General features: G+C 35.2%; 1 long non-coding RNA gene across 1 annotated transcript; it reads left to right on the top strand.

Moving 5' to 3' along the window:
- Positions 1 to 6802: 6802 nt before the first annotated feature.
- On the top strand, positions 6803 to 23936 carry LOC116183315 (uncharacterized). Its single transcript, XR_004147915.1, has 3 exons — positions 6803 to 6855; positions 14619 to 14661; positions 23906 to 23936. It is a non-coding gene; the product is annotated as an uncharacterized LOC116183315 (long non-coding RNA).
- Positions 23937 to 24157: the final 221 nt, after the last annotated feature.

Raw genomic sequence — 24157 nt, 5'->3', positions numbered from 1 at the left:
CCTCCCAGTTTTCTCTCCAGGCCTACTGGTGGGGGAATGACCAAGCAGCTGTGTGGAACTTGGCTGTTCAACACTTGATTACCTGTGAGATAGCAATCCTGCTATCATTTTCATCAGCCCACAACAGGCTGTGAAGGCTCAGCCAGTTCAGGCTAGCAGGTGATGGTAAAGCTCTTGTGAAGGCTTCCCACTGTTTTACCAGAGTTCTCCACAAAATGCTACAATGCAGGTAACTCTTCCATGGAGTCCAGTCCTTTGAGAACAGCCTGCTCCAGCATGGGACCCCCACAGGGTCACAAGTCCTACCAGGAAACCTGCTACAATGTGGATCATTTCTCTATCCTTAACCCACTGCAATGTGGGTCCAGACCTCTGCCAGGATCCTTCCCAGTTCTGGTCTCCTACAGAGTCACAACCTCCTCTCAGGCATGCACCTGCTCTGGCATGGTGTTCTCCCTGTGCTGCAGGTGGATATCTGTATCCCCATGGACCTCCATGGGCTGCAAGGGCACAGGTGGATATCTGTATCCCCATGGACCTCCATGGGCTGCAAGGGCACAGGTGGATATCTGTATCCCCATGGACCTCCATGGGCTGCAAGGGCACAGCAACCTCACCATGGGCTGCAGGGGAAGCTCAGCTCTGGTGCCTGAAGCACCTCCTGCCCCTCCTTCTTTCCTGACGTGAGCTGTTCCTCTCATATATACGCACTTCACCCTCCCCTGGCTGCAATTACATCTGCACAATAACTTTTATGTCTTTTTTCCTAAATACGTTATCACAGAAGTGTTGCTACCATTTCTAGTTGGCCCAGCCTTGGCCAGCAGCGTGTTTGTCTAGGAGTCAGCTGGCCTTGGCTCTGCCAGACATGGAGGAAGCTTCTGGCATCTTACAAAGGCCACTCCTGTATCCTCTCCACTACCAAAACTAGGCCACACAAAATCAACAGAGAGATGCATAAGAAGAGACATGGTATGCTAAAAAGACGAAACCTTCTTTTTTTACTTATCAGAGCAGAATTAAGACACACCACTTTTTTTCAATTGCCCACAGCATTTAGCTGAGATTTATAATGCAGAATTAACATAGACAGCAATCAAATATGCTTGTGTTTCTTAAAATAATCTTAAAGTAAACATACACACAGAATAATTTCAATTATGAACTGTTTTGTTAAGTACAGACTCCAGTGCTGTAAACTGTGAACTTCAAGGGAAATGGCTTAAAACTGATTAATTTATACACAGACACTGATATAGCTAATTTCTGAAATTAATACAGTGTAGTGTAAATAACAATTGCATTACCTAGCAAGTTCCTCTAACTGTACCAGCTACCTGCTTCTCACATTCTATTTCCAACCTCCTTTGGTTTTTGCTTCATCATGGCACTGTTGTCAGCATGACAGCAAACAAAGATGATATCTTTTCAGAAGGCAAATTGGTTACGTTCAGACAGCAAACAATGAGAGGGTGGCCATTTTTATGAGTGCTAATCTTCACAGGTTTGGGAATTTTTTTCTGTGAAAGTGTTTGTTTGCTGGCACAAAAAAATCAAATTATCATAAGTAATAGTTCCATAGTTAGCAATGTTTTGATTTAAGAAACACTTCTATGAGCCTACTTTCTCAGAAATTTTGTACAGACATGTATTTTAAAAATATCTGGAAAAATGTAAAGAAAATTCTAAATACATATGAAAGCATGCAAAGTTTCAATGAACGGCTACAATTTTAAGATAAATCTATAATTTTATGCTTAATTTTAAAGAATAATTTTAAAGTACAACGAATCAAGAATTGGGACTATCCGTGCAATAGAGCTCTATATGCAGAAGAGCTTGCTCAATATAAACAATTTTGGGGACTGTATCTTATCAGACAGTACAAGTTAAAACTGTTTAGAATGCCTGTTTCCAATAAATACACAGGTTAAAGTGGGCTATCTTTAAAAAATTAAATATATATAAACAGGTTAACATTAAATATTTGTCAAATAGTTTATAAAAATTAATTTGCGGTTTGAACACCTACTGAGTTTTCTGCTACTCAAGGAAAAAATTCCTTATGTTTATATTTCGGAAGCACTCACAACTTATCAGAAGGCAAATTTATAGTAAAATAACATAAAACTTTAGACCTCTTGGCAGTTTAGAGTCAGCACAGAAGACAGGGTAATGATCTTTTAAGAACTTAATCTGAGTCAGGGGGAAGATTCATCATTTATTTTAGGCTTTTGAGAGTGATTCTTCACTGATATCTCTTCTGGTTAAAAAATTTAAACTGTTAAAGGTTTTATGTCCTTGTTTTTTTTTTTTTTGTTGTTTGGGTTTTTTTTTTTTGTTTGTTTTGTTTAAGGCATTGATTCATTGATTACATTGGAAAAAAACTTGCTCAAAGCACCCAGCAGTTCTTACATTTCTCACTCTGACACATAGATTATATAAAAACTGCTCTCTCAGCTACTTAAGATTTGCCCCATTTCCTATACAGAAACTTATAATTGTTTTCTTGAGAATAAATAGGAGATGAATGTGAAGAGACCGTATTTACAAGGCAAACTGATGAGTTTTCCTCCAGAAGCAGGGAAGCACTTCAGTTCACTAAAAAGTCAAGGCATGCAGCAGCAGTGGTCCTCTGCTACAAGAAAGCCCCATGACCCTTGTACTACAGAAATTCTGCAAGTCTCCCATCCTCTTTGATGCCATATAAACATTGCAAAGGTCATTACCCTGCTCTACAATCATTACATAATGGAATAATAATGTCTGTTTTGATGATTCAGATGTCATAGACCAACAAGAAACTGAGTAAGAACTGAGAAAGACCGAACAGAAATTCCTCAGGAAATAACAAATTTAGATTATAAACTACTGTAGAGAACTGTCAGAAATGGAATAGAAGAGGAAAAACTTTTTCTGATATCTTAGATTTTCTTTCTTCAATATTTTTTTTTTAAATAAACCATCATGGAACTAAGTAAGAAACGTGACTGATATGAGAGACAAATTAGATCTAGACAGCACAGTTTGGAAAGCATGGCAATTACCAGGAAATAGTTATGCTGGCTATAACTGTGTTTTAATTAATTTTTTAAAATTTCTTCACCAGGTACAACACCCACCTTGAGGAGAAGATTTCTGATGCTACATTTCACTCTAACTAAGCAAGTTTTAAGCACATGTATTAGTTCCTTATTTTGGTGGCTGACAAGAAAGTTATTTACAATACTATTATACATTGAAATTCCTCATGCCATACAGAAGCAGCAAGGGAATACATTCCATATACTAACAGCTAAATGACTAACAATGAGCCATGAGGATGCAGTCACAGAGATTTAACTTCTTGCTGCAATAAATTTACAAATTCAATAGAACATTTTTATACAAGATAGCTGTAGGTAAAAGACAGGAAGAACAATGATGAAGAAAAGGACATTATTTACATCTTATTGAAATTAAGATTTAGTATACAATATAGCTTTTTTTTCCTGCTACACTTTTATCTCAAGGTACATCATAAAAAGAAAGACAAACTCTCATTCTTCTTTGAATAATAAAGGCATACAGTGTCTTCCACCATTATTTTTTTCTTTCTTTTCGATAATTCTATGGAAATTAGAGTTCAAATATTGCTAAACAAGTTGTTCTCTGAAACAAAACAAAACAAAAAAAAAAGGAAAGAGAAATTATTTTGGGTTTAATATACATTATATAAAATATTAATTACTTTAGAAGTTGTTCAATTTAAAATATTTGTATTTTTAATTTGAATAAGCAGATGTGTCTGTTAACTGTCACTATACTGAGAAAAGTAGACAAATACTGGAAGTTAGACTTGCTGTACATAAGAGCAAGTTAAAATACAGTATAATAGGAACAGAGCTTTGCACTGTTTAGCTCTTGCAATGCACTGGCTGAGTTACAAGGAATAAAATGAATCCGCTTCTTTACCTAGTTGTCTTCAACAAAAGTTTACAGCATTTGGAAAAAGTGCATGACTCCAATCTGCTTTTAGAATAAAGCTCACAATTTAAAAATTTGTTAAATTTGTTTTGAATTCATCAGCTCCCTTTTACCACATGTTCATCAATTGTGCAATGTCTTTCTGGCTTCAGTAGTATAGATGTATAGATTTTGGATGTACAAGTATTATTTGCTGCATTGTAATACACTGTAAAAAACTGCCTAAGCAGGTGTATGGTTGCTTAGGTCCCTGTGTGACCACAGCAGAAAGGAACTGTAAATAGCACAGAACTGTCTGAAATTCTCTGCGTGAAATCTTCTTAGAGACCCAATACTGAAAATAAAGGAAAACAGAAAAGCCACACTAATGATGGGACGTGAGGCAACTATGTTTCTTGAAGACGCAAATAACAGGGCTGAAAAGTAGTGCTAGCAACCTCTGTTCAGAGACTAAAATAATGCAGTAATCTGAGTCATGACCTGGGATCTCAAATTCAGACTCCATACCACAGTTTGGTAAACATACATACAAGGGGATCTTGTAGTTCTTTATCTATCATAGAAATCAGGGGTTTTTTTTTGTTAAAAAATAATTATTTTAACCTTCTTTAAATAAAAATGTGTATCAAATGTATTTTATATTCAGAAATTGTCATGTGGATTAAATCTTAAAGCTTTTTTTTTCTGTAACTACAAGCTTATCTAATTTTGTATAATATTTAACATTTTTGTGTCATTCAGCTCCATCTGTTCCTATCTTGCCTCTCACAATTTACCAGGTACCTGTTTCAGAAGACAGTACATATATTCAATGACTAGCAACTAACATGTCCAGTCCAAGATAAAATTTGCTCTCTCAGTGGTTTAAATTGCCAACAGGACTCTCACATAATCAAATGAAAGATGGTAATATAGAATAATCAAATACTTCATATTTCATCAGAATTATAAATTGCTTTACCAAAGCATAAAATAAATTTCAGCAAACTGTCTGTAAAATTAAGTTGTGCTTCACTTCAAAATAATCTGTAACCTGACAGGAACAAAATTCATATTATTTACCTGTTCCGCCTGTCAGCCTAGGGAATAGAGCACAAATCCAAGTAGCATGAGATCATGAACACCAGGAAGATGTATCTGGCAGCAGTGAATATCTGGTATATTAAATAATTTTTCAGATCAAAAGATAGGTGTTTTCTAAAGTCTTAGTTAAGGCTAGAAATATTTCTCATTGATTATATATACCTCTTGCCTTTGGATTTTTCCCTTTTCAAATACATGAAAATGTAATTTCTTTTTCTTGATGATCCATTTCCAGGCTTGTGCTACTTCTCCTTTGTTGACCTTCAAAAAGACAGCAGTAATTAACACTTTCAGGGTACCTTAACACTCTGAATTACATTCTTGAGCCAAATGATCTATGCAATTTTCTTACCTAAGGAAACCCTCATACTAACTGCACATTGAGAGTGCAGTATTCCCTGTTCTCTTTCCATATATACTATTTTGGGTACACAAGACTTTGCAGAATTACAGACTGATAATAATTATTTGTTTCTGTATTCATTAGGAAAGAATTATTACAGATATTACTTGGATAGATTAGTCACAGCTGCTGATAGTTTAAAGTTAGCTATTTAACTCTACGTTTTACATATCTCCTGGAGAAATAGTTGTGATAAGATACCTTTATTTTAGCTCTCAAAATCATTTTCTATTATTTTCATCAGTTAATAAGCGTTCTCAATTTTGCAGAGAAACTTAGGCTTTTGTATTTCTTGATTTCACTGGATGAACTACTCTGCAGATCAAAAAATTGTTCCATTTGAATACTCTGGTTAACCACATTAACATTTTGTAACACAAAAAAAGCTCTGTGCTTAAAAGGAGCTTGGAAAAAAAAACCTCCAGTACCTTTATTTCAATGTTTTTAAACACATCTGAAAGATATGTCATGAGGCAGTAATAGCTATATTTTGACATTGTTCTTTACTAAATGAATTAGTAATAAACATAGGGACATCAGAACAGGTACTGATTTAAATGCTAGTTAAGACAAAGACTATGAAAGCTTAAACACCACACATTATTAACAGTCATATGTTTTTGTATTATATAACAAGACCAATGTCAATAGAAAGCTCAGGTGAATTAATTAAGATTTGTTACTGACTTATGGCCAAGTATGAGATCAGCCATAGCATCTACACATCCCCAAGCATGTCTTTCATAATATGAGAGGTCTACATAATATGAACGCATAAAATAGCAATGAAGAGTTCAGGATGAAGACAAAAATATTTTGTTTCAAACTTACTATTTTGCCAAAGAATGTGCATATTTGTGTCTGAAAGTATTTGTAAGAATTTTTGCTGCTAAAAACAGCACTGAGGAAGGTCAATGACTGCACAGTACACACAAATAGTTCAAGAGATGTGATGAATGCAATTTTTTTATGACTTTGATTTATCATAAAGATAGTATCACAGCATACACTATAGTATTGTCCTCTCAATAAACAAGAGTTCAGCTGCAAAATCATGTGATGGACTCCATTTGCTTTGGCATTGTAGCAATTGACAATATATTCTTCATATCTACTCAATTCATACTCTTGCCCTCTGCAGCAATCTGGTGTTGGTTTAATCAAGTAAAACATCCTGTTGTCTTCTCCCAGATATCTATTACCCTGCACTTTTTTCCTACATCAGACATGCTGTCCTCCATCTCCAGCCTTCACACAGAAACAGCACATCCTTTTGCATTTCCAGTATTATTCACCCACCGTCAAATAATTGAACAGTCAAACTTCTACTATTAATTTTGTACTTGTCCAGTCTTAAAGGAATCCTCAACAACTGCACCCAAGAAAATATTTCTTCAGTTAAGGTAAGTGAAACATAATCATTTCATTAAGCTTATTTTCTTTTACTCAAAGTACACACTTGGATGTTTCTGGCTGTCATTGAACCAATGCCGCTGTCCTGGATACTAAAATGACCATTAGCCCAGGGCTGAATTCTGTTTGGTTCCTATTTACAAAGTCAAATCAAGGGGAAAGCTTCCAATTGTTGAAAAACAGAAGAGTTATCATCTAACTGTGTAGGAGCTCAGCACTGACACACTGGGCAGTGTTCATGGCAGGGATGAATCAGTGGGTAGAAGTGTGAGAAACAAAAGTTCGTAACTTCTGCTGTAAAAGAAGTTGTCATAATTCATAATCATAAAAAAATTCTTGTTAAACATTCATGTTTCAGGTAGCTTTAAAATAAAATTTAGAAAAATATCAACAAGAAAGCTGTCAAAAATCTCACATCGCCCCCCCCCCGCCCCCCTTTTTTTGGTTCTTAATTTTTCAGTAGTCATTTTGGATTAGTGTATCTCCAGAAGAAAACTAATAGGTAAGGGTAAGTACATTTCCCAAGCCTGGCTACATTGACTATGTAGAATATTTAGCAAAGATGGAATAAACGAATAGGGTTATTATTAAATTGACTTCCTAGCCAACCTTTAATCCCTTTATTTTGTCCAGGTCACAAGATTTTGTAAATGACAGGTTTTAATTCAGTATGGTTCTTGTTTTAAATTGGAAGTTACTAGTTGCTATGTAAATCCTAACATCACAGCTTCTTTGTGCCATTTCTATAACAGTTGTGAATCCCATGGCACAGCTGTATAAGAAACATTTGTGTATTTAAAATCTCAATTTAACAGATTTTTGCAGCATCAGCTGCCCTTTACTCCCTCCCTTCTGCTTCTCAGTGTTTTTCTCCCACTCTCTAGCACAGAATCCAAATGAAGTAATAGCTTCTCCCTATTCTGAATCTCATCCTACAACACATACACTACCACCGATATTCAGGTGATTACCCAGCTCTGCATAGAAAATTATGCACCATTTATTCTAATTGAGTTATTGTTTATGTTGCTTAAAAGCTACTCTTTAATACATTCAAGAGAAGAAGCACCATCTTTAGGAACTGATTCACTTTGCCAGTAATGTAGCAGCACACCACTATAGAAAATCCTGTGGGTAGGGTTGCAAAACAGAAGTTAAATAACTAATTTCCAGAAGGCTTTACAACAGACTTATTTCTGTGGGGACATTTTCTTGTTCTGACTGAGCATGAATTAACCTTTGAGTTGTGATGGCATATAAGGAAAAAAAACCAAAACTATTAATCCCATAGCCCAAACTAATTAGAGGTAATATTCAATCTGGGAAGCATCCTATCACTAATTAACATGAAAATAAATATTTTCACTTATTTTTGATTCTCTAGGCACATCTCAATTCTAGTATATTTTAGTCAAACCCTTTTCCTTTATCCTTCAGACCTATATTCTTGTGAGCTAATTTCTTTGGTATTTTCAATGCTAGACAAGAAATCACTGCAGTTAGTTTTAAATAAGACTGCATAAAAGAAAAGATAAATGGTTCTAGACAGCCATAGTGCTTGTGAAGTACTGAACTGTGCTATAGCTTGACATATCCTTAAAATTGCTGCTAAATCATGAAGGCTCAAAAGTCAGAACAGATTACTGAAATGTTCTTAAGTGGATTTTTGACACCATTTTTACTCGAACTATAAGGATATACCACAGCATAAGGTGACATTCAGAAGTGATTTTTGACATAAAATACATTACTACTTGTCAGAATATGCAATGGAGATCATGGTATGTATAGACTTTTCATATATTACATGACAGATAATGGATTCTTTGAAAGCTATTTATGATAAAGTACATTAACCTATAAAGATATGACTATATGCATTTTTAAGTTATTGCATGCTTCATTAATAATTATTAAATACTTTGAACTATTGAGATGATGGCATGCAGATTTCTATCTAATTTTCAAATAATAAGGCACATAATTTTTTTTTGTTTTACTGATTAAAAACACCAATAGGATTAGAGCATTTTGCATTTTGAAGCTCTTTTGAAAATCCCTACTGCTCTCACAGTACATAACTTGTGATGTACTACAGGGAGTGTAAATTTAAGATTTTATTATTTCAAATGGTGGGTTAATGGGAATTGAACGGGCAAATATACTTCAAAGAGCACTTTTAGTTTACTTCATTCCTCAGAAGAAAACAGAGGTATCTCATACAGAGGATGAATTAATACGGAGCACAATGTGTGAAGGATCTTCACTGAAGAATTTTAAAGAGGAATTTCCAGAGAAGAACCAGGATTTATTGAATCACTACCCAAGTATTTTCTTTGCATTCAAGTATTCCAGATACTCTCTAGGCAAATAGCATGACCCTTACTTGTTATTTGAGAAGGATACACATCTTCTTCCAACTCTGAGATAACCATTCAAATTATCTGCTGTGAGAGTACACAGGTGAAAGAGCAGCTTCCATCGACTGACACCTTTGACAAAACATGACTGGGAAAGAACCTGAGTCAAGAAAAATGAGAAATGAAGGAAAGCTGGAGGTCATGGCCACACTGGGGGTGGAAGGCTTGAAAAAATGTTCTTGCTTCATTTACAGATCTGCAATTTTAGAATAGTTTCTTTTCCCTGGGTGCTGGTGAGGACAAACAAGTCCTGTAAGGGGGTTTATCAGAACTGACTGCCCCCAAAGCTTTTGTCTACACAAAAGAGACAAGTTATAGTTACTGAAATCTCCCACCTGCGGGGACCAAGGCACCAGTCTGGTGGCTTGACCCAAGCTACCCTCTCAGGTTCATTGCTTTTCCAGGGCTACATTCCAGGGTGCTACAGAGGGACTACTGAGGCTTGTCTGCCTCTGTTGTATTGCTTTTCCGTTTGTACACTGTTGGTACTGCTGGGAGTAATGCAAAACATATTGAGAACAACCACAAATCTCTGACAGCAGGGATAAAAGGCATGTGAGGGCCCAGGTTGTGTCTGTTCAAGCCTGTCACTAAGGCAAAAGACTAGAGAAGTGGTCACATCCAGCAGGTCAACAGCTGTCCATGTGTGCCTGGTGTTGCAGTCAGTTTTGGCTGTGGGACCCTTTCTGTACCTTGAGCAAGCACCACCTGCTAGGGTCAACATAGTGGTTCACAGTAGCAGGAGGAGAGCCAAAGAGCACAAGTGCAAACATCAGAAATTCTGATTAGGTATTAGAAAAACATTATTTTAAAGTGGTGGAATACAAGAACACATTGCTTAGAGTGGTGGTGGAATCTCAGTCCTCAGAGACTGATCTGTGCAAAGCCTTGAGCAATCTTATCTAATTAGATCTGTTCAGAGCAGAGTGTTTGACTTCTGAAGGGTCTTTCCAATCTCCATGATTCTAAATGAAGAACGATGGGCACCAGCTCTGCATTCTAGCTGGTAATTTCTAGGGAAATTACTAGCTTTCCCTACTGGTTATTTAAAGGGATCTCAGAAGACTTCCTCAGATGCTTTTATTATGGATACCCAGGACAAGGCTAGATTAATCTCAGCCACAGTTTCTATTTTGCTGCCTTTTGAAACCCATAGGAATTTAGGCACTTGAAAGCTTTAGTGTCTTTGATATTTTATAAGTTAAAATCTTATTGAAAATCCTGAGACAGAAGGCTTTTTTTTTATAGTTCCCACAGTATTTTCAAAGTATAACATTTTTTTTTAACCATATCACTATACAAATTATTCACCATTTCATTGATGAATGAGAAAGGCAGGGTTTTTTTTCACCTGAGTCTTAGGAAGAGTTATACCCTAATATCTGTAAGGTTATGTCACTTACTTGCTAAAAAGAGTTACAGAACCAATTCCTCTTAAAGCAAAGCATCTCTGTGTTAAAGCCATCTCTGGAATACTTAAAATCTTATTCTGTGCACTTATCTCCTAATGCTTACTCATATGAATAAAACCATTGATTCAATTAACTTTTTTGTATTAGTGACTTATTACTGCGCTGGAATTCTTGAGTAGTATAATGGTTACTTTATATAATAACCTTTATAACATCCTTTTGAGATTTTTGATGTTGGTATAATTCTTCTAAGTTGCTTTAAGTGCAGAATAACAGAGAGAAAAATTGTGAGCAGAAAAACATAAGAGAGTAGAGGCAGGGTGACCATCTTCTTTCTAAAAGCAAGATAAAAAGTTCTTAATAATTGAACTGACACTTACAGAAACACACTTTTCAGCAGTATTACCAAAATTGTTCAACCTTATATTACCAAAATCCCCTTTCAGTTGCATGCTACATCCCTTTTTAAACTATATAATTCCCTGAATTATTATACACTGGTATTAAAAAAAGTATAGATCCTAGACAGAGAGTGGCAACATTGATGACTAAATAAAATGGAGCAATACCACCCCTAACTCATGTTTTATTGCTGAGACTAGTAAGAATTTAGGCATCTATTCCGTACTAGAATTTGAGATCTGTTTCTACTTGATGCAAAATCTAAAGGCCTAATGAAAGTCCCTAAAGTAAACACTTCCAAAAATGAAACCAAGTAGAATATATTTGTTAGTAAAAGATCTGTTCTTCCAGCTTGTCAATATGATCCTAAATCTGGACTTGTTAAAAGTTCTTTGTTCAAGATGTGAATAGAAGTCTATTTTTGGAAAGAAATTAATGCCAATGTTTTCACCTCAGCATTTCTTATCACCCTAGTAGCCAGGCTTCACATGATCTATCACCCCAGAGCCCACCATTGTACTCTAAGATTAAAGAAAGAGGTTCCCTACAAAATTCATTCACAGGTGAGGCCTGGTTGAACACGGGGTTTGCAAGGAAGTGTCCATGTCACCACATTTTATGCCAATAACTGAAACAAGGGAAGAAAGCAGAAAAGATACACTGATAGAAAAAGAGTAGAAGAACTGCAAAGTAGAAGTGAATCAGAGATGGAATCAGAGGGCTTGATCTAAAAATCAAGAAGCTGAACTAAGATAGATAAAAGAGACAAAGGTGAACATGAAAGAATGAAGAGGGCTCACCAATGACGCTAAATCACAGACCCAGGAAGGCGATAGGCTGTCTCCATGGAAATTGCAGGCAAAAAACCTCTGGAGATTAGTAGAGAGCTCAGACCACCTGAAAAAGGAGCCCAGAATTAAGACTGTGGAGAATATGAAGTTCTACAGATCATGGGAGTGGGTCTCTAGGCAGATAAGAACAAGAACCAGTCAAGGAAAAGGCTGCTGAAAAGGAACCTGAGCAGGTATAAATGAATATATCTGGGAAAAGATGGTAGAGCCTTTTGCCAAGTAATACCTTTTGAAAGATATTAATGATGCATTCTTCTTTTACTGAGTGCCTGGCTTTTATATATGAAAGATGTCCTACTATTAAGTGTTCTCAAGTATTGTAATCACATATCCCCTAAAAAGAGAAGACATAGCTCTCCCAGGATTTCCTTGGGAAGCTGTGAGAAACTGTGAGAAAGCTCAGAGAAAAGAATGAGAAACAATTCTTATCTTTACATGCTGCACCTGTTGTTGTGAACATGTGGAATATTTTATGGAGATTTGTTTAGCAAAGGATGATTTCTTCATTGGTCACTGGTGGTGGTGTTTGGATTGATTGACCAATCTGGTCTGATTGTATCAGACTTTCTGTAAGGGTGATTAGTTTTCTTCATAGTATAGTATAGTATAGTATAGTATAGTATAGTATAGTATAGCAATTGATCAGCCTTCTGAAATCATGGAGTCAATGCTAATTATTACCTGGTGGGGACACCTGCTATGATACTCAAGGATATGATCATTGCCTCAAATTTTTCACTCATAATCCTGGAATGTCTCACAAAATATTTGTAGATTTTTCTCATTAGTAAATTTGATCTTAAATTCATATTCTCTAGGAACTGGTTTAAAACCCAGCACGTCTCAGAGTAGCAGCAGCATAAATTCTTTAGTGGTAGTAAATAAAATCAAGAAAAAAAAAAAAGAGGAAAAAAAAAAAGGAAAGAAAAAAGGGGAAAGGGAAGATGACTGATGAAAATATAAAAATATTACTGTGAGGCATAAGACTATGACACACAATTACAGATTCTTTATTCAATGTGGTATTTGAATAGCAGGAGAACTGAAGAAAAACTGTTTTTCACTCTAGTAAGTGAGCCTATTGTATCATATGCATGGTATCAGACAGATTTTCTGTAGAGAAATACATTTTATAGCCATATAATTAAAACCTATATATTACTGTACAATGTATTGTACAATGTATATTGTACAATGTATTTAAAAGAGCACATTAAGTGCTCACATGTCCTAGAGCATGGAATAGAGCTTTAACAATATTCTTTATATATGTGCAGAAGAAATAAAAAACATGTTCCATTTTATTTCATTTAAACTTGAGTCACTCCAATTAGAATTGTATGGATGAACTTTCCTGTTATGCCTAAAATAGAAGGTTGTCATGGAATATTTTCTTTGAATCTCAGTGAAATAATTTTTTAAGTTGCATAGTACTTTCCAATCAAATATTTATTTAGTAGCAAACAAAAGAAACTGAGCTCCTTCTTGAAAATGTTCAGCATTGCTTATTTTCCTCTTGGAAGACAGTCCTAAACTTTTGCTATTTAGATCACAGAAACTGTCTCTAATTTTTCAGAATTACTTTTTTCTCACCCATCTGTTGGGATGCTGACCATGTTTTTGTTCAATTAATTTTCTCTCTTTCTCAGTCTGCATTACACTCTGTATATGTATAGATAGCAACTTTATTCTTCTGTACCTTCCTTTAGGTACTTTCAATATGCCAAGTTCTTTTAGACCTATCATAAAACCAAGCCTCTCCACAGAGAACAAAAGGAAGACAATGTCTTACTGTGGAAGACAATGTCTCAAGTCTGCAGGTTTCTCTTGGTCCAAGTACTTTGCCCTCACCACTTTTCTCTGCTCTGGCCTCTGACAGTTTTTTTTTTTTCCATAAAGACCTAAGGAAAAAAAGAAGAAATAGTTTTAAAAGAAGGTGACAATTACTTTGCTTCATCTGTGTCCCAAGTCCAATACTATGTGTATAAGATAGATTTGCTGTAAGATCATGGGCCAGGTCAAGGCCACTAATGGTCAGAGAAAAAAAAAAAAAAAAAAAAAGGACCAACAGAAGAAATGTAAGAAATGTAAATACTAAATAGCAAAAAAAAAACTTAGGAGCTCTTCTTTCTTCATGTTCCCAGAAGTAGGATCATGAGCATCCAGAGATCATCAAATAGAGGGGTGCTCAATGAGCAGAGATAATTTCTGAAATGCAGTTTCAGCACTTTAGTTCTGCCTGATCTGTGTGACTGAGTTCCAGGTTAATTGGAGCTGAGTTCCATATTTTTTCATGTTGTATTTCAAAGACCTAGATGTATAATTTGGGCTCTTAAAGCACAATAGATTATGAGCATTTCAGCCTTGGGTAAATACTTAAGTTGTGGGATAACTCTCATTGTTTACAGGATGTTATAAATTAGACTGTAGGTATACAGTCTAATTTATCTAATTAGGTGTATTCACTACCTGCCAAGCTACAATCGTTTATAAGCATCTGAAGTGGGTGGAGCATCTTGTTGGGTTTTTTTTGGTTTGGTTATGTTTTGGTTTGTTTGGGTTTTGTTTGGTTGTTTTTTGTTGGACAAACACTGATATTAATCTATTGTCAAGCTAATCTGTTATGAAAAAGGTTCTAAAACTTGATTTTGTTTTTACAAACCTGCAGTTGAAAAACCAAATGACAGTTTTGGAACCAGAAGTGTTATCAGGTGAGAAAAAATTATCAGATTCTATCTTTCTTCTATCAGATTCTAATCTTCTATAGGTAAGTGACTAGAAAGTATCTAAACTATCTGGTCTGACTTAATTGATAAAGAGAAAACCGCATAGCAACAGCAAAACCATTGCACATAATCTTGAGGGCCATTATAAGCTGTATACAGACAGACAGAGACACATTTAGTTTTGTAACATGCTGCCCAAACACTCAAAGGCGGGCCAGAATCACCATATTCTCCAACTCACAAAGTAGAGCAAAAAAAATTTTGAGACCTCTACCCAAATACTCTGCATGAAGGAATGTGGGCCTGATTACCTTTTATGGACCAACTGCTTTCATTCTCTTCAGTGATGCAAAAACAGATGCAAAATCAGTTTGAAAATTGGTTAGCCATCATTACTGCTCTGCTCTGACACTGAGATGCTTTAAATCAGATGGAATTTACTGAATGTGAATGGGGCTTTTTATTTCCAGGAGTCACATCCAAGTTAATCAGTAACAGGTGATGTCTTTACTTAAAAAAAGAAAGACAGAAAAAAAAGCAAACCCATCATGCAAATTGACACTGACATTCTAAGTAGCTGTAAAAAGATCACTCTTAAATTAATTTAAAAACACTACCATCTACAAAAATCAACAAAACCAAATAAACAAATATGGGGAAAGAAGGGGTAGCAAGGCAGTCTTATGTAATTCTGACCCTTCTAGTCTTTCAAAATAATATAAAACATGTCCATCTATGGTTTAACAAATGCCCAACTATGAGAAAAAAATCTGCATTATTCCATGTTCATTTGAGGAAAAAAAAAGTAATATGCAGAAATGTGTGAGCTTATAAAATGTAAATATATGAATCCTTGGTATGATGAATGAATTCCTTGGTATGAAAGACTTGATACCAAATTATATTTATTCTCCTTTTAACTGTTCAGCTATTTACAGACAGTGATTATCTGAGAGTTAAAAACCTTGCTATACCCCATCCAGAGACAAATTCTACATGCTTTTTCTGATTTTAAGATATTGTTTGGTTACTTGTTCTCTTTTCATGTGTATGAATTTCTTCTGATGCATGTACAAGAAAATCAAATAGATAATTGATTCATTAGCAGAATTTTGACCCACACCTAAAAATCACAATTTAATTCTTTTTTTTACTCTAACAACTTAAGACCCTGCTATGGGATATGGATTCCTGCATATTAGACACTACAGAAGTAGGCAAACAAGAGAAAGGGTACCTGTATATCAGCTGTATTTTGGTAAGATAAAATTTCATACCAGCGAGACAGAGAAGAAGTCACTAAACGGTGAAGCACTTGGACAGATATATACAAAACAATGCACGAGATTAACAGCCTATGTATTTGGTGTCACTTATTGCCATAAACGTCCATGTGTTTTATTGATTCACATAGGAAGTCTTACTTCCTGATAGTCTGAAAAAGAAGTTTGATTCTTCTGGAGCTCCCCAAGCCTCTTCATATCATCAGTTACTAGAAAAAATGTTTAAATTATGAAGGACCTTCAACTTCCAGGTAGACTTCATTGAATATGCATGCTGAAAAATGGTGCAAAATAGATTCCTTAAATATCCTCAAGATGTAAGAAAATTAAAGAAAGACAGAATTATACATTTTCTTGGTGTCAACTCTATCAGAGTAAATAATTTTAACTAGACCAGTAAGGTTTTATTCCATTAGTCCCTTAGCAAATTACACTGAAGACAGAGATTCCAATCGGTACCGTATCCATGCAGTACATCCCAGGTGATGATATATCAGCTGTCTGCAGCAAGTAATCATTGCACAGTGATTAGAAAACAGAATAATGACTCTGCTCTTGATGGTGCCTCAGTCATAAGGGATGACAACTATTAGTTTCTGTGGCACTACAGGACATTTGGCAGTAATGACTGAACAGAACATCAGTAAGAGATCAGCTGCATGAGTGAGTGGTGGTGTTACTGCTTGATTTATTCTTTTTTAAACACTCTTGCATGGCAGCACAGGAACGCCTGGAGAAACAAGTGTCAGGAGGAAGGGGTGATAGATAAGGAACCCAGAAACAATAAAAGCACAGTCTTGAAGAGATTGATCAAGCCAGATAGGGAAACATCCCAAAGATGCAGAGGTTACTGAAGTGCATAAGCCTAGGAAGAAGCGCACTAACAGCTTAAGGGGGAGTCACTGTGTTTTTTGAAGCCAATCAAAATTATTACCAAACATCTGGCAGCTGATGGCAGCTTTAATTTCACCTAGTAGCATGTCCATGAAATTAGCTCAAAAAAAAAAAAAAAAAAATCTGGAAAAAAAGAGAAAATAAAAAAAAAAAAAAAAACAGATAAACAAAGTCTGGAAAGCTCAGGACTCAGAAGCATATTGTTTGTTCCTTGTTGAAATATTTTCTTAAAGGGTGTATATACTGGGTATTTAAAGCGTGACCATGGCCTGGAGATGTTGTTTGCTTCTCATATCCCAGTGGGTTGCAGGGACATGACATTTTCAAGACCCTTGAGGCAAGTAAACCAGCTGAGCTGGTTTCTTGCTTGTTTTTTTTTTTTTTTTGTTTTTCATTTGCATTTCACATAAGCTATTAAACTCAGCCTGTCTGGGATTTTTTGGAGATTATGACTGACTGCTTTTAAAATTCTGTCTCTGTGTAGTAGCTTTCTCCTTTGTTACAACATTTTTTTCTTTTTTTTTTTTTTTTCTTTTTTTTTTTTTTTAATTTCCAAAACACCCCCTTATTATGATCCAACAAAGTATAGTATTTCTGGTTAAAAGTAGTTTATAACCAGACCCATTGCTGGCTAGTGATACACTTAGGGTCTCTTCTGTAAATAAGTGGGGCAGTTGAAAATATAAACCAAGCAATTTGATAGACATTTGTTACAATTTGACCAGTATTCTAAAGAGTGCAAACAAGTCTGCTGACTTCAAAGTACAAAATGTCAGTATATCACACTGAAAACAAAACCTCCAACCTATTAAATATAATTATTTGTTGCTGCAAGAAGTCTAAATGGACAAGTCAGTTTTTCACTAATTTTGTGACTAAGGATTATTTATTTTCTTGTAATTATATGAAGGCTGTATCTAAAGTGAAAAATTTTTTTGAGTAATTGCTCTGGGGGAAAAATTATCATTTTTAGAATGGGATTGAACTTCTTACATAGCTTTTACGCTGGTCCTGCCATTTATCATTTGTATAGTACATACTTTCACTTAATTCACAACCTTTGCTACTTAAGGTGTACATGAGGCTGTGGAGATTTACTGATCAGGAGGAACCTCACCAGTATTAAATTCACCTGTTCAGGAAATTTAAATAAGACATGATGTTCATCTAGAAAGAATGCTGAGGGTTTGACAAAACCAAAACATGCAAATTCAACCTAATTTTTAATCACTGATTGCTAAGTTTTATTTATGACTGAGTGGCCATTGACTTAATTGCAATACTATAAACTCATAAGTGGTCCTTGTTCAAAAAAGGCACAGGGATATGCTCTGAAGAATGTGTTGCTAAACAAAAGATTAGCTAGCCTGTGAAGCCTCAGGAAAAAAAACATTAATTTGTGAAAATGGGGCTCAGATTGCAATTATTTTCTGTGTTTCTTGATAAAGGTGACTTCCCTGAGACTCCTCTATCTTCATAATATGCCTCAATCCAGTTACTATAATAATGTATTTTTAAATTGAAAGGACGTTGGATTCTCAACTAAGCTCCTGCATTTGTAATCACATATATTGTGATTCGCTGACTTACGAGCCTTTTGCTAGGATGCTGTGTATATGAACAATCAAAAGGGAAATTATGTGAGTGTGTTATAAGTTTAGGAAAAAAATCCCTATTTTTTTGTGTTCAGGATATGATGTAGTGTGTTTGTGTAGAAATATGCAACTGAATATCTTCTGCAACTCCTTTAAAGGAGAAAAGGATAACTCTTGTAAAGTACATCACAATGCAATCTCTAGTTTTTTTCCTGTTGAAATACATAAATTTAAAATAGTGTGGATTATATTTTTAAATATACATTTGAAGATTATTTGAAGACTGTTTTGGCTGCAGCAAACTTGATAATATAGTTTTAAAAACTATAGAACCATACTTCTGGTTCACACTGCTCAAACAAAATAAATTCAGCTACAAACAGATTTTCAACAATCTTCTTTCATCTTAGTGTAAGAGCATTCAAAACCCAGTTCAAAATGGGGAGAAAGAAAAAAAAAAGGCAGGAATGATATTTTTATCTTCAACACAAAAAGAAAAATTTTTGAAGCACATATAGAGAGAAATGGTACCAGGCAATTTCAGTGGTGTTTAATAGCATTTCACTCGAGTAAGAGACAACATGGGGGAGCACTTGGCTGGCATGTGTATACCACATAAAGAAGTTATTTTGTCTTCAACTGTAAGTCAAAAACAAGACTATGATTTTCAGCGCATTATCAACTGATTTTATGACAATTAAAAAGTCAAAAAAGCTGAAATTCCATTAGTCCTTGAAAAATTCAATTCTGTTTTTGCAAGCATTATGCCATTATTGTGTTCTTCTCTTTTCCATTCTACCCAAAATCTTGAAAAATAACTAAGTATTGTGTCAAATGCATGGCTGATGAAACTAAAGACCAACATGACAAGGCAGAAGAATATCCTGCTAAAAATATGGTTAAATGACAAAGTCAAGGCCCCAGACTTAATTTAAAAATGCCATGATAAATCTTAGGTGTTCCTTTTTCTTGTTATATTCATGATGGATACATGAAACAAGTGGCAGATACATTTTCTTTCTCGGGGCCATACCAGACTTAAGGGATATTAAGGAGAGCAGGTATGTGTATGAGAGCACCTGCATATTTCTAGGCATGAGAATTAAATGGGATCGGCCACTGGGGCCAGAGGAAGCCTGAGCAGCTGGAGTGGGGTGTGCCAGCAGCTGGAGTAAGTCTGTGCCCTCAGAGGCTTGTATGTCTGTGTGCAGCACCTGGGAAGCTGGGATCATAGCATTTCACTGAAGCTCAACCAGCATCTTGAAACACTGCAGTGCAGCATGTGACTGTCCTTCAAGCTCTTTTTCTTGCATTTTTTTGTCCCCACTAATGTGCTCCACACGTTTCTTACTCCTGAAGAAAAATGCAATCTTTAACTTCCATTGGCATTTGTAGCCTTGAAACATAACAAGGGGAGGTAGGGGTGTGGATGGTAGCAGTTCTGGTTGGATGGTTGACAACTTCCACTGCATGCGATTTTGTATCAAACATTACAGTTACCTCTTGCAATATCACCTTCCTTAGCCTTGTCTACTTTTCTATTTTTATAAAACTCACCAAATTACCTCACCAGCATCACAACTGAATACAGAGGACCAAAATTACAGCTCCAAGTTTTGCTAAGAAATGGTAGGAAACTAGTAAACAGCATGAACAGCCACTGAAAAAAACTTGCTCCATGTCACACAGATCCATGGATAATTTTTAATTACTGGAAAAGTAAGGAACATACTAGGCTTTTTATGATAGCTAAAAATAAAATTGCAGAACCTATGATAAGAAAAGAAAGAAATTCCACAACAAATATTTAAATTAATCCTTAAAAGTCACTTATTGATTACACCAGATTGTCAAATACTGGTAAGTGGGGTTAGGCATCTTGTATTTCAAAACAACCTGCATATAGGTTCTCCATTGAAACAAGAGGAAGCAAGACAAGACAGATGAAAGATGCTTAGGACAAATAGCAGACATTTAAACAGGAAAATGTTAGGGGGAAAAAAGCACAGCAGTGTCTTAGTTAAAAGCCTAAATGAACATTCATTCAAAATGTCATGGTTATTAAAACAATAATAAAGCAGTTTAACTGATATGAATAAGTGGGAAACAAGATCATTGCCTCTAAGTCTTTTACTTGCACTGCTATCTGTCCCATCATGTCAAAAGGATTATATGCAAAGCTAATGATTGCCTTTCTTTCTAAAATATTCCATCCTACTGCAATTAATACACAGAGTGCTTCTCATAATAACACTGGTGTGTGTGTGGTGAAGGATAACAGTGAACATCAGCTCCGTTCTCTCTAAATACAAGGGTAGGTCCTTCTAAGAACTCATCAAATTTTGCTCTTGTTACAATAGAAGTAAGCCCCCTCTCATAATTATGTACCACCAGAATCAAAAAATAAGATATGCAAATGAAACATCTTTAGAATTATTCTGAGAATACCAGTTCCTTTGCTGCCACTAAATAGCAATGGATAAATGCCTGAGAAAAAGAGTGGTCATTTTAGGCTGGAAGATGCTGCTTGCAGAAGAACCAGTGTGCTGATTTGACCATACCTTACTTTAGAGTGAAAATCAATCCAGACAAAACAGACCTAGGTGTGCTTCCTGACTGGAAGTCCAATAGTCCAAAGGTGTGTCCACACCACCTGCATCATTTGAAGCACAACCAAAATTAATTGCATCACAATTGCATATCATCCAGTGTTTCTGATCCCAGAATCACAGGGATGGTGGAAAAGGTCTTTGCTAAAAGTGGAAAGGGGGAAACTTAAGTATTGTTCAAAGGTCTTATGAGGCTGACTTAATGTTAAGGACAGATTTAAAGAACTCTCCCCCAGATTTTTGTTCTTAACCAAGAAAATTAATCTGAATTTCAATGAAAGAAAACAAATGAGAAGAATAGTTGAAAGATTAGAAATGTTCAGAATAATTATTACTCTATATTTGAAAATATTTGAAATAGTATTTATATATATTTATAATATTGACAATTTATTCATGAATCAAGAAAACATGTTCAATGACTGAGTTTCTGGAAAAAACCCATACATTTCTGAGACATACATTTGGACTTGTTGATAATAAATTCTCAAGTTTCACACATTACTAGGAATAACAAACCCCCCTACCTCTACAGAGTATGGTCTGAATACAGCTCACTAAAATTCATCTAATATTGCTTCCTCTTCTTCTTCTTCTTCTTCTTCTTCTACTACTACTGTTTCTCCTTCTTCTTCTCCTCTACTTGCTCTTTCTTCTCCTTCACCGTGACTGTCATTATGATAATTGAAAAATTAATAATATCTGTATATGGAGATGGATTATGAAATCTGAAAACTTAGACAAATCCTTGTGTACTTGTTTATGTCGACATAATTTGTTTTGCTCTTCCAGTTTTAGCTAATGCAGAAAACAGGTAGACAAACTTTTAAGATTTCATATTCCCTGAGACTCTTTTTCTCTAAATTGAGCTATTCAATCATTATTGATCAAATAGCACAAGAATAGAGAACAGGCAGTGCATAGGACTTTGAAATTGAGGTTCTAAGCCTCTAGATTTGCAGAGCCAAATTTTTATACATTGTCTTCCACCAGTACTGAGGCAGAAAAGCGCATCTGGCTAAGGACTGAGCACTATTACAAAGAAACCTCCTGGACAGCCTGCTAGGAAGTGACTCATTTCCCAAAATACTGGGTGACTGGAAAGTAAGGTCAAAAAACTAAGAGCTCTCATTGAAAAAAATTATTAATTTAATTAATTAATTAAAAACAATTGAATTAATTAATTGAAAACAATGAATTATGTCACTTTATATGACATAAAACAAAACAAAACAAACCCCCTTATTTTACACTCTATTTCAAATATGTAAACATTGAAATGAAGTATTTTCTTTGTTCTAGCCTGATACTCTGTAAATTTCTGCTAAACCTCTCTGCAAGACATTTGCTCCTATCAAGACATAGATGTCTTCACTAGAGCAGACAGAATTGTGATGATAGTATTTTGTAGTGCTGCAGACAGCCAATCTGTATAATCTCTGTTTTAATATGGTTTTGCTCAGGCAGCTTTTCCTAATCCATGTTCTGAGTCTGGCTAAATATTGGAACAAGAGAAATGTTATATTGTTTGAGTTTGGAAAGACAGATGGAGCTTTTGTATTTGCTGCATATCAGAATCTATCATGGAACTACTTCTGGGAGCTGTAAGGTAACTGCTGATTAAGCTGAAGGGGGAAAAACAGATGTGGAGACAAAGTTTTGAATCACTTCAGTTTTGTGCTTCCTATAATTGCTGATGTTCCTTATTTACTAGGGCAAAAGCATTAAGAACCCTTAACAGACTCAGTCTAGTCAAGAAGACACTTCATCTTTGAAATAACATGGAAAACATTTTCAAGCTAATGTATCAGCATAGCTTGAAAAAAATAAAACAAAATAATCACTTCACCTTTCCTGTTTCTCATTCAGGGCTTGTTTGATAGAAGAAATCTGGATTTCTTTTAGTGTTTCAAATTTATTTCCTCACCATCTTGAACTGCTGTAGTCACCAAAGATATAACTATGCCAATATGTTTGATTCCAGTGTTTACAGTTTGTGTGTTACACCTTTTCATGTTGAATCTTATGAAACTAGTGATTCATATATCAGAAGAAATATACAACAGGGACTCAATTCTACAGGTTTAGGCACACAGGCAAAGATTATGTTTATCCCATGGATATTTAACCTAATGTTTCTGGTAGTTTCTCCATTTTCTTCTTCCCTATCACCTTGCCTGTCTCATTGAAAATCAGTACACCAAAGATTGTATTATATCACCTGTACCCTAAGGCAAGATTAATCATACCAAGGTCATTTCTGATAAATCTGGATGTAGTGGGGTCTTTGGAATTTTTCATAAAGACATTGTAATCTTTAAATAGTCTTTTTGAACACTTAATAATCTCTGACTTTCCTGTATATCTAACATAATATCTAATATTCGTTTGCTGCAATTGCATTTTTCCCAAATATTTTGAGAACTCATTACTGCCCTTGGGTTATAAAAAAACTTTAACAGTAGACTCCATCATCTCTCTTCTGGATTACTTCCTCCAGTTCTTGTCCCTGCTCTTTACAATTTTCTTTGCCAGCCCCATACTCAGACTTCTGACAACACAGTTATAATGACATCCACTGAGATATATCCATTTCATTATTTCCTAAAATGTGGTGACCCAAATGGGGTTCAGTACTCCTTGAGCATTACAATGTTTGATAAAGTAGAAGTCCTTCAATTGACAAACAATACTCTTATTAATTCATTCTGATATAATCTCTTTTTGCTTTGACAGCAGAATTTGACAGTAGCTTATGACTCTTGAAAGCACTGTATGCAACTAATTATTCCTTTTTAAGTTTAGAATTGAATTTAATTGAAAACATTTTAATTATTTGGTGTGTTAGGTATCAGCCTGCTTCTATAGAAGTGAATTTCCTAAGATCATACTCCAGGTAAGTATGAGCTCACAGATCCCTAAATAGTTATTTAATTCACTGATCATCATGAAGCAGATTTCATAGAAGGATAAAAATTTTAAAGATGTTTATGTTCCTGTAAGTGTGGCTCAAGAATATATCTAAGAAAGAAAAGAAGGTAGAAATATTATATTTGCTGAAAATGCTTTGCCATGATCTCTCATTAGACATCAGTGAATC

The sequence above is a fragment of the Lonchura striata genome, chromosome 1, assembly GCF_046129695.1.
Source record: "Lonchura striata isolate bLonStr1 chromosome 1, bLonStr1.mat, whole genome shotgun sequence".
In the NCBI taxonomy this organism is placed as follows: Eukaryota; Metazoa; Chordata; class Aves; order Passeriformes; family Estrildidae; genus Lonchura; species Lonchura striata.
The sequence above is the reverse complement of the archived record's forward strand: the minus strand, read 5'-3'. Positions and strand labels throughout refer to the sequence as shown.